This window comes from Phyllopteryx taeniolatus, chromosome 12 (genome assembly GCF_024500385.1).
Source record: "Phyllopteryx taeniolatus isolate TA_2022b chromosome 12, UOR_Ptae_1.2, whole genome shotgun sequence".
Taxonomy (NCBI): Eukaryota; Metazoa; Chordata; class Actinopteri; order Syngnathiformes; family Syngnathidae; genus Phyllopteryx; species Phyllopteryx taeniolatus.
In genome coordinates this window covers 20,718,882-20,735,884 of record NC_084513.1, presented here as the reverse complement: position 1 = coordinate 20,735,884, position 17,003 = coordinate 20,718,882, and the positions used below count along the sequence as shown (strand labels likewise).

Genomic DNA, 17,003 nt, shown 5'->3' with positions numbered 1-17,003 from the left:
AACAGAACAAAAAAAACAACCCAAAAAAAACGAAAAGAAAAAAAACCAGCTTACCTAAAAGGCGCTGCGGGGGGTGGGAGGGGTCGGTTGATGCTGCCGCGGCCGTCCGCTGGCGGCTCGGTTGTGCCACCGCAGGTGCCTGATGGTCCGCGTTATCTGTCTGTCACATAGTTGCTGCTGGACCGGTTTTCTTTTTTTTTTTGTTGCATGCGCATCTGAGTGTGAGGGGCGGAGGGGCGGAGCGGCGGAGGAGCTGCACAAAGCCACAAACGAGGTGGGGGGGGGGGGGGGGGGGGCGGCGAGATGGCGGTGGGTGTTAAAGCAGCCAGTCAGGAAAATAGCAAAGAAAATCAACGTTGTTTGCCTGTGTCTTTTGGTAAAGAAATACAAAAATGGCTAGAAAAGACGTAATGTGCATGCCAGGACTCTAGTTGGCACTGTCACTTTTTCTAAAGGTCACAAGCCATCAAAATGCTTTTTTTTTCTCTCCTGCTTGATGTCCAAATGAGTCTGTGACATGTTTTTTTGTTTTTTTTTCAGTTTGACATGTATGCACTTTGTTGATTGCATGCAATAACCTTTGAAAAGCTTGAAAAACGAGCGAATCGGAATTCAGCGTCATCGCGACGTAGATTCGCTAATCATTTACGCAATTCAATTCCAATCCGTGTGACGCTGCGTCGCACGACAGCCGACCGGCGTCGCGAATACGCTGCGTTCGCAGCGGCCTGAAACAATGGCGTACGAAATGATAGTCGCGATTTGTGGACTTTTTGAGAACTGATGCTAACGATAGCGCCACGTTTTCTCGCTGCCTGGTACCTTGTTTGGCCGGCAGACGCTTTTCAATGAGCAAAAGTAGGTACTTGCAGGTACTACAAGGTGCTCTTTGTATTGCCTGGTCCGCCAGGTTTGCCATATAGGTGAGGCAAATCGTCGCTGGTCGCTAATTGGTGGAGCCCCATTGCTAACGTTTGATGCTACACAGCTAGAAATGACCAAATCAAGGACACGTGCTAACGACTTGCTGGGCATTCACTCTAGAAACTGCAGCGCCATACTTGTCCAGAGTCTCCACTTTGCTGCAGCAACCGATTTTCTCATCAGTGCGGAATATCACACGGCCAACGCGGAAAATGGGATAGTTGGCTTCCTGTCTATGCTACGCTAAGGAGCATAATTAAGATTGATGACGTGATTGTTTGAGGCCAAACTTGCTAAAATGTTGTTTTCTTTATAGCTGGTGTCTTGGGACAGAAGTTAAATATGTGTGTGTCATTTATTGATGTAAATACAATGCTGGACCGAAACATCAACAAAGCCTAAACAGCGTCTGTTGTTAAAGACATTGTCGATGTTTCAAGTTCCAATAGGTGCTTAGAAACCCATTCAGCATTCCGAGCGAGGAGGAAGTGCTTTTAGCCGTGTTGTCGAATGCGGAAATCGGATTCCTCTCCAATGACTAAGTCAATACAGGACAGCTGCGGTCTTCTCCGTTGTTGTTGTTGTTGTTGTTGTTGTTGTTGTTGTTGTTGTTCGTTGCTTTTGTCTCATTTCAGCTGATGCAGCTCGGTTTTGTTCGGGATGAATTACAATATGCACAGGCTCCAAAAATGATCGTGTTTTCGGTGTTGTGTTAAATCCCCCTGAATATTCTGTTTGAATTGTCTTAAGTGTGTCAAAAGAAGGTTGCTGTGTTGTCCGTCAGGTCTGACAGGATCTGGCCATGAATGTATAGTAGGGCCCCGAATGTCCCAGCCTCTTTTTCTTCAACAGAGCTTGGCAGCACACAAGATGGAAGACATGATTGAACTCTGAATTGACTCCAATTCGGTCCGCTCGCACACGAGAAGTAACCCCTCCGCCATCGGTGCCCCTCCCCACCTCCCCCGACCCACCGCCCGCCGCCTGTTTGTTTTCTCACGGCTCACTTGTCACCTCCAAACATTTTCCTGGTCTCTTTTTTTAGATGTTCCCTTCGTCCCCCTTGTCAAACACCAACTTAGCGTTCTGGTTTTGCAATTTGAAATGAGTCGCCGTTCTTGTGTTGCTGTACTTTCTAGATGATTCACTGACGTTAACTACTGATGTAGGCTTCATACCAGGAAAATGACTGTGCTTTCTTTTCCGTGCATTTTTTTTTTTAGTTCCTGTTTTCCTTTGAACTACAATGGGCACACACAAAAAAGTCAATCTGATAAACTATGTAAGAAAAAAAAAGTCAGTCAGTTATGAACACTTGACTACATTCCCTTGAGCAACTCTGGGGGAAAAAAATAACACATTTTAAACCATTTTAATATTTTTTACCAATAATAAAATGAATTGTATTTGAATGGAGGGTAATCCAATTGAGATTAAAACGTAAACGAATGTGCCTTTTTACACATTGTTAAGACCTCTCTTTTTGAATGCTATATTTCAAATAATGAATCATGAAATGAACATAACTGCATATCTGAAATGGCGTTGGCTTCAAACAAGTTGAGAGTGAAAGCGAGCACCGAAGGATGGGCTCCATCAATTCCACACAATTGAGAGGATTCCCAACAATCCATTGATTGACTTATTGATTCGCATGCGCGACTCGAGTGGAGCAAGCGATTTTTCTTTTATTAGCACGGTTAATGATTTGTGCCAGCACCCCGGTTTAAAAAAAAAGAAAAGAAAAAATGCATTGACTATGTTGCTCACGATGCAATTTGGGTATGCGCTGCCCCACACTGCAATGAATCTAAAGGGAGAGACGACGGGAGCGGCAAATCAAAGAAGGCGCACGCAGGAAATTATTTTAAAAATGTATATTTGTACCATGGAATACCTTCACAAGTGAATACACTGATAATGAAAAGGTACTGCACATATCGTGGTGAGAAGTATGGAAAGAATGACAATGTGAAAACTACTTCCACGCCCTTCAGATCTGTTGGATCCTGTCCTCTAAACTTCACAAATGTAAGAACATTTCGAGAGAACCAATGACGCTATGATACTGACAATAGCAAGCTTAATTCACACGACTAATGAAGTGATGCCATAGATGTCAGCGCTATAATGAAGCGCCGCGAAGCAAATGTCGATCGCTCGACCTTGCCATTATCACGTGAAACCAGGCAGTGGCTCGTTGAGCTCCGATGTTCGCCGTCGTTTGACCTTCGGCTTTAGAGCAGCGATACATTGCTGACAAGTACGCAAATTGGAGTCTGCGCAACTTTGATGAAGATCAAGCACAGTTTTTCCCTCAGTGACTTCAAGCTGCGATGACTTGTTAGCTCCGAAGTCGTTCTTTCCGCCGTCTGAAGCTTCTACCGCCACATTGTAGATTTGGTTGCACGCACAGCACAGGCCGTTTTATTGAACTCACGTCCACATTTTGTATTTGTTCATTTGAGATCTCAACATTATTATTATTTAATGAAGGCATGTCATTGGTTTGAATGGAGTCGATGTCATTCGAGTACAGCGGCTAGTTTTATCGTTGAAGCTGACTTCTATGCCGCATTATAAACGTAACGTATGCTCCTCGATCGGCTGGCGACCGGCTCATGCCTACGTTAGCCGGGATGGGACGTTGTGATTACCGAGGAATGTTGTACAAGTGGTCATTTGAAAAGGTACACACTTGCAGAAATGTATATCAGAATCAGAATCATCTTTATTTGCCAAGTATGTCCAAAACACACAAGGAATTTGTCTCCGGTAGTTGGAGCCGCTCGAGTACGACAACAGACGGTCAATTGACAGAACACTTTGGAGACATAAAGACATTGACAAAAAACAACAACAAACAACAATTGTGCAAAAAGATGCAGAGTCCTCAGTTCGAATGGCTAATATCGCAATAGTCCGGTGCGATGACCATTGTGCAAAGGCCACTGAGAGTTCAAGGAGCGTATGCGGTTTAATGGTGTTGTATATTGATAATGATCCTGTTTCCTCTCTCGTTGTTGCGTTTCAACCTTGGACTCAGTTTGTTTTTAAATCCCTTCATAGTCTCGCCACACGCTACTTGTCTGACCTTAGACCCCACCGCGTTCAACCAGGAGTGTCAAAGTCGTTATTGTCGCAACTCATCGTAGTTACAGCTTCCCTTAGAGGGAGGTTACGTCTGTGAAACCATGTAAATGTTTAATCACCTCATCATATTATTATACATACACAACAACTTGACGGATAACTAGTTTTGAAATCAGAAGTCAAGGTTAAGAGTTTGTTCTGCTATGGATCAAGTTACTGTAAAAATGGTTGTGGTAACAAAAAAATGCTTGCAATATGTCAAGTTATTATTTATTACATTTTGGCACAGATTTTAGCAATAATTATTGAAGTTGACACACATGATTTTCACATAAAAATGATGTGGCCCCCGGGCCTTGAGTTTGACCCCTGTGCCTCAGGTCGCCAGATGGCTGTTTGCTAGCTGTCTCTCAATCAAAGAGAAAACTTCGTGGGGAGCGCCCATTCTCAGTTGCTGCCCCGAAGTTGTGGCATGAGCGCCCTCTGCACCTTGGACGGCCGATTCATTTCCTGTTTTCAAATCCTCTCTTAAAACGTTTTTCTTCCTTTTACCTCAGGCTGAGATGTTGATTTGAATCCTTATCTTCTTTTTTTTTTTTTTTGTTCAGGCTGAGATGTTGATTTGAATCCTTATCTTGTTTTTTTTGTTTGTTTTTTAAATTGGTGTTAGTCTGAAAGTGATTGCAAGTTCCAATGTTGTATTTGTGACTCTGCGTATGTTTCATCAAATAAAAATTTCTCAACCCGCCCTTGTGGACATGACACAAGCACATCCGTTTGGTGTGAGACGGAGAGGCCGCCGCCGCAGTTTGTGCTATTGTAGTTGGTGTGTTTGTTAGTCGCTCCCCTTAATTGCCTCATCAGTAAATGTCAAACGCTCAAATGAGTGCGCTATTTCGATTTATTCAGTCGTTTGCGCTCCATCAGGCGCGGGCTGCAGCACGCTGCAATTACTGCCGCCCGTCAACGATAAATTGGCGCGCAAAAGAGATTTAAGCCCCCGCCTGTGAACCGAAAGACCCAAGTGGAAAGTCCACCTGCACTTGAGTTTGTAATGAGAAACAATCTTTTGCTCCATTGTGACTTTGGCGGTGGTTTTTCATGGATATTAGTGATGGCGCGATGAAACGTCATAACACTTCAGTTCGAGTAATGCTTCGTTTTGCGATGCTTCATGTGCACACAAAACCACCTGCTGTGGCCTTGTGTGATGCGTCGCAGTTTTGCATCTTTTTTGGCTCTTGTGAATGACTGCCTATTACAAAATGAGTTTTTGACCAAGTCATTTCCCAACAGTGTATCCTAAAGTACTTTTGGAGTGAGTCGACTGGGCAACAAGGAAACAGAGCAACGCAGCCAAGTGGAGAATAATACAGCAGCGTCCCAAGCTAAGCTACAACGGTGCAAACTAACGTTAGCGTGTGGCGAGGTGAGTAGGTACTGGGGAGCGAGGAAACGGAGCGCTGCAGCAAAGAGGAGACTTTGGAGTATAATCCTGCAGTGTCCGGAGCTCAGGCATGGCAACGGGGCATGCTAATGTTAGCATGTGGCGAGCTGAGTAGGTACGAGCCTACTAGCCAATGACAAAACAGAGCATTGCAGATATGTGGAGACTACGGAATATCATAGAGCATTATTCAGAGCTAAGTAATAGCAAAAGGGTCAGCTAACGTGAGCATTTGTTTGTTTGTTCTTCTAGCAGTAGCATTTCTAGCTCTTTCCCCTCCAAATGTCACACGAACGAATATGCTCCACCACTGAACGACCTGCTGTGGTTTGCTTCAGCATATGGTATCTGCTCTGCACGTTTAGAACTCCGGCTGACCGTTGCACCTGCTTTTGCTTGTGGACATCACATAAGTGAGTATGGCTATTTCTGGCCTTGTTTTTGATTTGATTTGATTTGATTTGATTTTTGTTTGTACGTACACATCTCAGTGACAACGATTAGCAAACGTGGGGGAAACACGACATCTGTGTCTGGAGCTGCACCAAAAAATGTACTTTTTTCCCCCCCCCCCAGTAGATTAGTACAGTAGCAGTTTTCCTCGCTGTGCTGACAAACAACCAGTGATGAATGCATAACTGCCTTTGCACATAAGTGTTGGCAAAGCTCCTAATGACAAATGGGCAAACCACAAAAACAAATCACAAAGCTGACCGCAAATCGGTCGCACAATAATGAAACATGGTCTGTGCTGTTTTCCGATAGCAACAGAATTAGCTGCCGACGATGTTGAGACATAATATCAAAGGTCATCTGGAGTTAACCGCTCTCTTTGGTTCACGGTTCGCCTTTGTTGAACCGCTGACTCGAGCATTTATCGTCCCTTTCCAGGTGCTTGTCACTCAAACACTTTTCATTACACTGTCGCTTTTGTAGTGGTTGGCAAGAATGTAGCGAAGGCACCGGCTGGGAGAACTCAATCACGACACAGGAAATATGGGAGGTTATGTGCTTCCACCACTCGCTACTTTCTTCGTTCAGTAGGTCTACAATGACTTTTCAAAAAACAACAACAGCAACGTTGTATATAAATGTTGTTGTTGTTGTTGTTTTTCAGGGCCAAATTTGAACAATTTGCAATGATTTGAACAAAAGTCATTTTGTCGAAGACTCAGCGGTACGTTTGCAACCACCTCACTTTTAAAATGGATCCAAATCTGTGGCTATCAAGATAATTGTGCAAAGTTGAAAAAAAAAAAACATTGACAAATTTACCAAAATGAATAGCATAGCATACATTGTATCTTGTGAATCCTACGTAACCAATCAAATGACTCGATGAATGTACGAATGTGTGTGTGTGTGTAAACGTCTTTACCTTTTTCGTGGCAATCGACCCGAACGTCGTCGTTACGATCCGGGCAATCATCCTCAAGCAGCAGCCCAGCCCTCATCACGTCCACCTGCGCGCTTGACCTGCGCGCACCGTCGAAGCCTCGTGGTGACGCACACAAAACCATATCGGAACATCCGGCCATTTCTCACACCGGGCCCGCTTTGTTTTGTCCCCCGACTAATTGGCGGCCATTAGTAACCCTCGAGAGTGTGACGGTTTCCACGGTGATGCCGATGCGCACGAGTCTTTCAGGCCTTATCTCGGCCATTACTCGCCATCTGTTTGTCCTGATTGCGCACTCGTGACTGATTTTGAAATGGTCCGAGTCGACATAATGGGCTCATTCGCATCGACTTGTTTATTTTTGTCCATTTATTTATTTGTGTGGCGTGCGTGCGAGTGCGAGTGCGTTTGTGATGCCACCAGGATAACAATGATGGCAGAGGAAATGTGTGATGATAACCAGTGAACAGCAAAAGGAAATGATTGCGACACAGGAAAACATATATAGCTGTTCAGTACAGCAGGAGCGATACAAATATGTATTCCATACAGAAATGGATTTGACCGAGAAAATGCTAATGTCGATACACATTTTTGCGCCGTAGCGACAGCATCCTGTTCCTTCCAGCCTTCAAAGGATATTAAGAATCTTACTTTATTTTTGTTGTATTATACACTGGTCTCTTTATACTTGTTTGACCAGGGGTTTTCAAACTGGGTTTCCTGGGACCTCCAGGGGTCCGTGACCCATAGCTTGGAGGTCTTCAAAATAATTTCATCATTTTTTTTAAAAAAAAGTGCAAAACTATATATGAGCACCAGTGCTCAGTAGAAAAAAAAATAAAAAAATAATAAACCAATTACTCCTCTCTATCTTAGCTTTTGGCCAGATCAAATATAGTATATCTCTTCCTGTTAGCAGTGTAGACAATTTGACAGTCGAACTTATTAGAATGCACGGCATCGCGGTTGAGCTCACAAAGGATCAGAAACAATGTGCAGGAAAATATGGATTTAATCAAGCTCACAGCTGTGGATTTTGACCTGGTCTGCTCTTTAGCGGCTCCTCCATCGTGCGACTGGATGGAGCCATCCCGGGCCACACAAAGCAAAAACCGCAGGAGGTTACATCGCCGTCCCCAAGCCGTTTATGAGCAGTTTAGTGTGCAGACACAATCTGCTGCTTCCTCAATGTTATTTTGTATACTAATGAATCGGTTTTCCTCTCCAAATGAAACAGTTTCCTCAAGTGTTCATGGGAAGACTCGCAGACCCACCCAACATCAGTCAGAATAGCCGCTCCAAAGAGATTCAGTCTAGTCGGGTTTGCTGTTGTTGGCTTTATCTGGATCGCCACACGATAATGCCTCGAATGTTGTACATTTCAGAATTCAACCAAAATGTACTTGAACCTTCTGCCGACTGAGTCGCACAAACCTACGAGTTTCAACAGCATATGTAGAAGTAACTCAAGGCTTTTTCTTTGGCTTTCTGTGGGGTTTTGCCACCCTTGTTTCAAAAAGAAAGCCCTCTGCCATGCACAAACTAACAAGAGATGTCACACAATTCCGAATTCACTTCGTACCTAAGGATAATGTGGCCTCTGAAGCTGCGCAAAGTTAGCCTATCAGCCGTTCGTGTGCAAGATGGATGCCGGAGCCCACTCATTCATCTGTGAACAGCTAAGTCTCCCACAGAGCTTTTCGGCGACGAGCCTGTTCAGGTGGAATTTGTTCCATCTCCCCCTGAAATCCATCACTCCTGGCTTCCAGCGGGAGAAGGCTAGGCTGGTGATGGAGTAAAGAGACTCCGCCGACAGCGCGGTAAGTGATACGCGGGTCAAAGTGGCAGCTGGACGGAAATGGAGGGCGGAAGAGGAAGTGCAGAAGAAGGGGAGCGGGATGCAGCACCAGGAGACGGTGGGCAGAGTCCAAACAGGGCGGGCAGACTTTGGTTGGGTTGACCCACCTTTCATATGGTCTAAAGCAACCAAGAAGGAGAAGAAGGAGCTGGTTGTCTCTGAGATCACCAGGATGGAGCAGGAAGAATGTAGAGTGAAAGCTGTTGCGCAAGGAAGACGGTCAACATGGGAGGATGTTGTAAGCTGAGCCGCCAGCTGTGGAAAATGCTTCAAGCTCAACTGAGTTTCCTTTTCTGGTCAACTTACGACAACCCTACCCAGTCACCAAAACCTCCACCAATGAGCTTTGATCAGTCCGTGCCTCCCTCCAGCACATCTTATACGGCTGCAGAAGATCGCTGACGCAGGGTCGGTTCCGGCGGAGGGGCGAGTGCCTTCACACAGCGGGTGTAAGTAGGTGTTGTTTCCCGGGAGATGGCAACCCCGCTTTCCCAAAAGTGCCCCCTCCCCCCAATGCCATCCAACCTTTTGTTAGTGCCTACGCTACCTCTTTCTCACGTCATCGCTCCCAAGTTTCAGGCTATCGTTTGCTTTCCAATGAGACGTCCGTGTGGTTCTGTAATTCCTCACAGACATCCCGCTTATCATTCCACGGCATCCTCACAATGGCTGACTCTTGTTCTCTCGTTGATCTTCATCCCTCATTTTCTGGCTGTAATCTGCTTGTTACCCCCCTAATAGAATCTGCCAATGATACCGTGAGATAAGCTTCCATCTCTAAATCTGTTTATACAACCGCAGTAGTGACTTGACAATATGACGACATGATTTGAAAAAAACAAAACAATACGTGTCAGCCGGCATTGCACTTTTGCTGCCCTTCCTCGTGTCGTTCCCCTGAAACTGGAAAAGACGAAAGTCTGCACGCCGGCCCTTTAAGAACATCTCCTCCCCAGGCAGAGCGGGCTCCGTCTGCTCCTCCATTATATCGCCGCATCTGCCGTGCGCCAGCTTGGAACTGGGTTGTTTCCATGGTGACCACGTATTTGATGGACAGGTCGGCATATGACGGCCGGGATGCCGAGCGTATCTGCACACTCGGCGCAAAATGGAGACGCGTTCATTTTGTGCACTTTGACTAATCGAATGTGAAAAGAACATTTGTTCACATTTCTCGACTCAAATGGACCTGACTGTGATGTGTGTCTTTTAGTGTTATTATGCAATCCACTTCCAGTTTATTTACAGTCAAGGTTCCCTCTGACATGTGCTTTTAAAGACAAGTGTGTCATTCCATCATGAGCCGTGTGATGCTTGCACATTTTGAAAAGGTTTTAACGATGACTCGTTCTCAGCACGGGAAAAAAAAAAAAAGCCCCAGATTCAAGACTGCCGCTGATTTGGGAAATGTTTTGATGATGGTTTTTTTTTTCATTTTTTTATTTTCGCTGATGTTAATGGCTCAACATTGAAATTATTTGAGATATTTCGCAAATCCTGGAATAATCACAATACAGCGATAGTGCTATAATCGACATGCAGTGAACTTTTTTGCTTTTTCGCTATTCACCAATTCACTTATTTAGGTTTTTATGTCAGCTGTTTGCGGAATTTTTGGGGCTCTATAACGCTAATATGCCACAAGACGCCAAAGTTGTGGCTATAGGAAAGTAGCAACTAGAAGCAAGTTGAAATGATGCTTATATGACAGGGAGGAGCTAAGTTTAGCCAAGGCGCACACCCGAGGAGGAGCGCTACAATGTCCATTGAAATGAAGCCAAAAATATGGCAGAAAATGTTTACTTCTTTAGCTTTTGTTCAATTATGTCATCATAAATAAATTGCTGCTTTTTGGGGGGAGGCTGGAACGGATTCATTGCCATCCCTTTGAATAGGTAAAGATGATTTGAGCTGCGAACACAGTCAGGGAACAAACTCATCTCGTATCTCAAGGCACCGCTATATTCTATACTGTACACTATATTTTCCCTTAATTATGTCTTCATACCAGTTTAGTTCCAACCTCGTGGTTCCAAGGTCACATAGACACGTGACTGCCCTGTGTGCCAACCTTGACCCTTGAACCGCGTCACCGCCTGGTTGTTTTGGCAACACAAAGCTTGTGCGATTCATTTGTTTTGACGACATGAACAAGTGGGTTAGGCCGCACATAGCCACACAAACTCTTCTTCTCAGGTAATTATTTTTCCGTTTCCGAAATCCCACCACACTAAACACCTTTTAAAGCCATCGTGAGCTATTCTTTTTTTTTTTTTTTTTTTTTACTGTCTGAATAAAAAGCTAACAGATACATACACTGTGTACCCCCGGCGGGGTAGAAAATATCAATAGCTCTCACACTAATACACTAATTGACATCACATATCGATACTGTCACTGCCTCTTGTCCAAGTATGTGCAGTTGATCGGATTTTGTGTGCCCCTAACCCTAAGCATGTTCTAGTAGTCAAAACAAATGGCTGTCACTGGCTTTGTGCTGGCATAACAACCAGGCAGATATGTGGGCGGCAAGGTTGGCACACAGGACAGTTACGGGTTTGTGTGACCTTGAAATCACGAGGTGGGATCAAAACATTAAACAGTAACAGTAATATTGAGACAGAAGTTTCGTTTGGTCCGTGTTTATTAACAAAGAAATAACGCATGTTATTATTGTTATATTATCCTCCGCTGTTTGTTTTCAAAATCAGTTGCTTAAAGGGTTGTGACACCGTGACGATTGGTTAACTCGAAGTGGGAGTGGCCACACTCCTGCTAGTTATAAAGTGAGTTGAGGTGAGTTCACTGACCGACAGCTCATATTTAAAAAAAAAAAAAAGCGTAAATTGGGTCATCTGTATCTGAAGGCACCACTAGATAGTAAATCATAGAATTCCCTTCATATTTTGGAGCACTTCAATATCGGGAATCTAATTTGACCTTGACATTTTATTCCCAAAAGTACAAAATCAAGCAGATATCTTTTGATTTACTAACATTGTACCGTATGGACAAGGGACAATGAAGACAACGAGCTGTTTACCAACATTTCCAAACGTGGCTCCTATTTAAATAAATAAATAAATAAGTCGAATTCAAAAATTGTTCTAAAACGTTAAATGCAGCTGTATTGTAGCTAAAAGTTGAGTACAATTGAGCTGGACTCAACTAATGCATTGCACCGGATTAAAAAAAAAAAAAAGAAAAAAGTCACTGTAACATTATGCACAGGTTGAACATTTCATTCAGTGCTTTTTCACATCCGGTACTAGACTTTGAGAATCACAGGTGTAGGTTGGTACCATTTGGTACAGAATGGATGAAAACACATTTCCATTCCCTCGGTGTCAGTAGTTGTTTTCCAAATGGAGGCGTCAAAGTGTTTCGGCGCTGAGGCACCGCTGACTCCTTTTAAGGATTCTCCTCCCTCGTTTGCCACACAGCGCACGAAAACCACACTAACATCCCTTCTTCTTCTTCTTTTATATATTTCAATTTTTTTAAAAAAAACAACACAGGGTGTAATTATCCGGCACGGCAGCTCATGTCAGCGTGTTTCCTGTCTTGTCGGATGACATCTGCAGGTCACACAAATGCCATATATCCTGCTGCCACATTCGCACGCGCCTTTTATGATCACACTGACCGAAAAAAAAGGTGACTTGCGTTTGAAAACTCCTCATTCCCTTTCCAAACAGTAACGTGGAGACAGTGGCGGGCCTAGCTTGAGTGGCGCCCTGCGCGAGACCTCCCTTTGCCCCCCTCTGCACCAACAACAACCCACACACAGAGAGGTCTACCGTCAATTATAACAAGTAACAATATAGCAACATACAATTTGGAATTTAAAACATTGGCTCCTCTTCCGCCAAGCACTACAATTCGGTTTAGTTCGCTTTTTGCAATAAAATAAAATACAAAAATCTCTTGCTGTCCAGTCACCACAATAAATAAAATGAGTGTAATACCTTGTAATTTTATGAGACCATAGGTGTAATATTATGGGGGAAAAAATTATAATAAAGTCAGAATGAAATCTCCAAGATAAAGTATTCATTTTAAAAGAAAAACTTTCTTTTACTAGAACAAAGACAGAATGAAAAGCATCTGATTTAATGTGAAAATCTTTCTATATTAATATGTTGTACTGCTATCAGGGGGAAAACTATTTTATGTCAATAAAGTGGTAATGATAAAAATGTACATTTATTGGAATAAAGTTGTCATTCTACATAAAAACTACAAGACTGAAGTTTTCATTTTAAAAGACAAAATGTGTAATTACATGAGAATTAAGTCGTTTTATTATGAGAAAAAAACTAAATAATTTAAAAATATATTTTACTGGAGCAATAAAATGATATTTTTAAAAAACTACATCGCTTAAGTTATGAAAAAAACGTGTACAAGAATTAAGTCATAACATTATGAGGGGGGGGAAATACTGTAAATATGAAGAGAACAAAAGTAATTGTATCAGAAAAAACTTCATTTTTAACTATTGCAAGAAAAATACAATTTTGTGAGGGGGAAAAAAAATTGAAAAAAAAAGGTGCCAAACCATCCGGAAAAAAATATTTGCGAGAACCAAGAATACATTTTTAAGATAATAAGTTTTTTATTTACTTTGTCGAAAGCCAAACCAGATTTACAGGGGTGAACTGTTTAGAGAAACCAAGGCTCCACACATCCTTTCAAGTAGATTTTCACTTCCTTATAGACATGCTCCATAACAACACGCCTCGTCTGCTACGTCACCTGCAGATGTGTGCCGGGGGGATTGCTCGCTTGTGTTTCATTCCCACGAGCGCAGATGCCATCAGATTGCGTGAGACTGTTGTGTAACCACTTAAATCCAGACAAAATCGACGGTCTAAAATACAGACGAAAAAATATGCTACAACATGGCTTGTGCGGCCATCATGACCACTGTGTTTTAAAACAGATATAAATAAACACTGTGTAATCTAAGCTTTAAATGTCTGTTGCTTTATCCAGAAAGCAGCCCCAACTCCCCTCCAGATATAATGAGGGATGGTGGAAGCTAAAGTGGAGGTCTGAATGGTAATGACTAAGGCTTTCCTGCTTCTGCACAGACAGAGGGACTGAATTAGGATGGCAGAATTAGACATCGGGAGACAGTAATAGGACACGTTTAGCTGCGGTGCCCAGGAGGAGGAACGGAGGGGAATTTAGCTCAATGTTTGAAATCTCTAAAAAAAGACAAGAAAAAGGAGCTGAACTGGCAAAGCTTCAACAGCATTTCCGTTTTGTTTTGTTTTTTTCCTCGGGATGTTTGAAGCTTTGTAGATGGAATTCTTTCTCATTCTTGCTTGATGTACAAGTTCGGTTGCTCAACAGTCTGGGGTCTCTGTTGTCATTTTTTTTTTGAGCTACACAATGCGCCTGCACACGTTTGCAATGAGAGACAGGTCTGGACCGCTGGCAGGCCAGTCTAGTACTCACACTCTTATTAGCAAGCCACGCTGTTGTAACACATGCAGAATGTGACTTGGCATTGTCTTGCTGAAATAATCAGGAACATCCCTGAAAACGACATTGCTTGGTTGATAGCATATGTTGCCCCAAAACCTGGATGTACCTTTCAGCATTAATGGTGTTCTTCACACATGCGCAATTTATGCATGCCATGAGCACGAAAATCCCCCCCATACTGTCACAGATGCTGGCTTTTGAACTTTGCGCTGATAAAAATCCAGAGGGTCCTTTTCCTCTTTGGCCTGGAAGACAGACACGACGTCTATGATTTCCCAAAACAATTTGAAATGTAGACGCGTGACACCACAGCACACTTATCCACTTTGCGCCAGTCCATCTCAGTGGAGCTCGGACCCAGAGAAGCATGGCAGGCAGCGTTTCTGGGTGTTGCTGATATCTGGCTTTCACGTTACATGGTAGAGTTTTAACTTGCATTTGTAGATGTAGCAACAAACTGTGTTAACTGATAATGGTTTTCTGACATGTCTTTGTAGTGCATTTCATTAAATATACAGTAGGTGGAAAGGGATTTGCAATTCACTATAGCTGTTTTAATCTGAATTTAACATTCAAACTTCATTTGAATTGGGGTTTGTAAAAAGTACAGTATATAAAATATCTCATGAGGAAATGCATGACACTTGAGAAAAAGTTGTAAACTCAAATAGCAACACCAACATTTTTATGATGGCATTGTAAATAATCGTTCACAGTAAATGTTCAAAGTGAACACAAACTGATATAAAGTGGAATGCATTTGTTTTCTTGTGAAGCTCAAACCCACCTCCGAATAAATAAAACAAAACCAAAAAGTAATTGCAGTTGCATGTAAGTGAAAAGCAAAACGGTGTAAGACCATCTGTGGCCAACATTTGGCGTCCGAGTCCTCAGTTAACCCAACAACTCTTCAACTTTTGAACACGATAACCCTTCACCGCTTCGAGTTGCACAGCAAAAGATGTTGTCGCCTCCTTCTGTTGTTTGTTTTGCAGGTCATATGCAAAAAAAAAAAAAAAAAACCTGCTAGTGCTACTTAGTTTAGACCGAAGTCACTTGCACGGCATTGAAGAATGAGCTGAAGAAGGCGCCGTAGCAAGTTTCCACATCATCGCGCAATACGACAAATACAACAGCATGCGATACTTTTTGTTTTTCCAACCGTCTTTATTTTTTTATCTGAGACTGATACACATAAAGATAATTGGGCTGTTTTGTCCGGGTTTTGCCCGTCCCTGACGCCAGATTATTTTATAAATTCATCCCCACACAAAATATTGAACACGTTTAATATTGAAGATTGTCGGCCTGAGCCGTTTCAGAGCGTATTATCGGGATAAAATTCACTTTCAACGCACCTCAAACCACGTGATAGTGGCAAGCGATGCTCCAGGACGGGGGTGTGAGGTGCGTTAAGAGTCACATTCAATAAATGTACTCTATGTATGTTTTTTTAATAAAGCGCGAGCGACGGTCAAGGCAATGCTGTCAACAAGAAGACGGCGAATGATGGGAGGTGCAACACGAGAGCTCCTTTGGCGTTTTCTGCTTTTCCTCCTCGAGTCTGCCATCTCACAATTGACGCCCTATATCTGCATTGACCTTGAGGAACATGCAGAAAGGCTTAGGGGAGTAGTTGAGCGGCATGAAAGAGCAACTGGATGAAATGGACATTCCCAGAGGGTGCGCCGGATGCACCTCCAGACGCGCCCGCCGCAGGGAGGAGCCCCGATAAGCATTCTAGCGCCATCGCAAGAACTGCCTTCCCTCTACGTCGTGTTTTTATGCACGCATGCATTTGCTACAGTTCATTTACACATCATGCCACAGTCCTGCTATAATGTCCTGAAATCAGTGAGAAATAAACGGTTCTATTTGAACATGTTCTGTCATTTCTGTTAAAAAAAAACACAAAAAAAAAAGTGTGTTCCACGGTATCACTAAAAGTTTCATGGCATAACTGCAAAGTAATGAGGCGAAGAAATTACACGTACAAACACCGTCTTCCTTTTCAGTTTCAGTTTGCTGTTGGAAAAGTCGCCTATCGCAATTCCTTGGGCTGAGCTTTACAAATGGTCTTCAATCTCGAGTGGGGAATATTTTGGCTTGGAGCAGATGAGGGGCGGAAAGACGTCTGGCGAAAGGACACACTTTTGTGATGTACGACCACGTTGAGAGCGTGAACAGACACGTCGATGTGCAGTGGAGATGGTGCGCTGAGATGTGTGTGTGTGTGTGTGTGTGTGTGTGTGTGTGTGTGGGGTGTTTTCATGTTTCTCTCTACTTGTGAGGCCACATTTTAAAGGGAACATATTACGTAATGTACTCTACAACTGCATTCGTTAGTTGGGTGGCTTTTCGGTGTTTCTAAACACATTTTCATAACAACCGACACACATGATGTGATCACCTAGGCTGGGTGAAGATCCAGAGCCCCTTTTGAGCGACGCCCAGAATCCTGCCGCTGGACTACACTTTCTGAAAGCCGATCATACCGAAGCACTATCTCACAGAAACACCCCTATCCCCCTCAGATGTGAGATCCCTGCTTTCATGTTAAAGCCAAAAGGTATGCAGAGCTGCAACTGAGTTTTGTTGGCTGTGCTAATTGGCTTATTGACAAAAATGAGCTTAAAGTGACATAAAGTTGATGAGTGTTTTCTCTCACCTTCTTCAACATTGTGTATTTTGGCCTGGTAATCTGCAAATACGTTCGCTTGGAATGCAAATCACTGACCGTTGGGAAATACGTGCGGATGATCGATGCGGCGAGGCGGACGTGG

The 17,003-nt window shown here is 43.2% G+C and overlaps 1 protein-coding gene and 1 long non-coding RNA gene across 2 annotated transcripts in view; one reads left to right on the top strand and one right to left on the bottom strand.

The window, feature by feature from the left end:
* st6gal2a (ST6 beta-galactosamide alpha-2,6-sialyltranferase 2a) overlaps window positions 1-212 on the bottom strand; it is a 36,380-nt gene extending 36,168 nt beyond the window's left edge. Inside the window, exon 1 of the mRNA XM_061791951.1 lies at window positions 55-212. The gene's annotated coding sequence lies outside the window, so the exon portion shown is untranslated. The remainder of the gene's footprint in view (window positions 1-54) is intronic.
* A 1,726-nt stretch (window positions 213-1,938) lies between these two features.
* Window positions 1,939-16,456, top strand: LOC133486583 (uncharacterized). The gene is made up of 3 exons (XR_009791075.1): window positions 1,939-5,579; window positions 5,717-5,877; window positions 15,683-16,456. It is a non-coding gene; the product is annotated as an uncharacterized LOC133486583 (long non-coding RNA).
* Window positions 16,457-17,003: the final 547 nt, after the last annotated feature.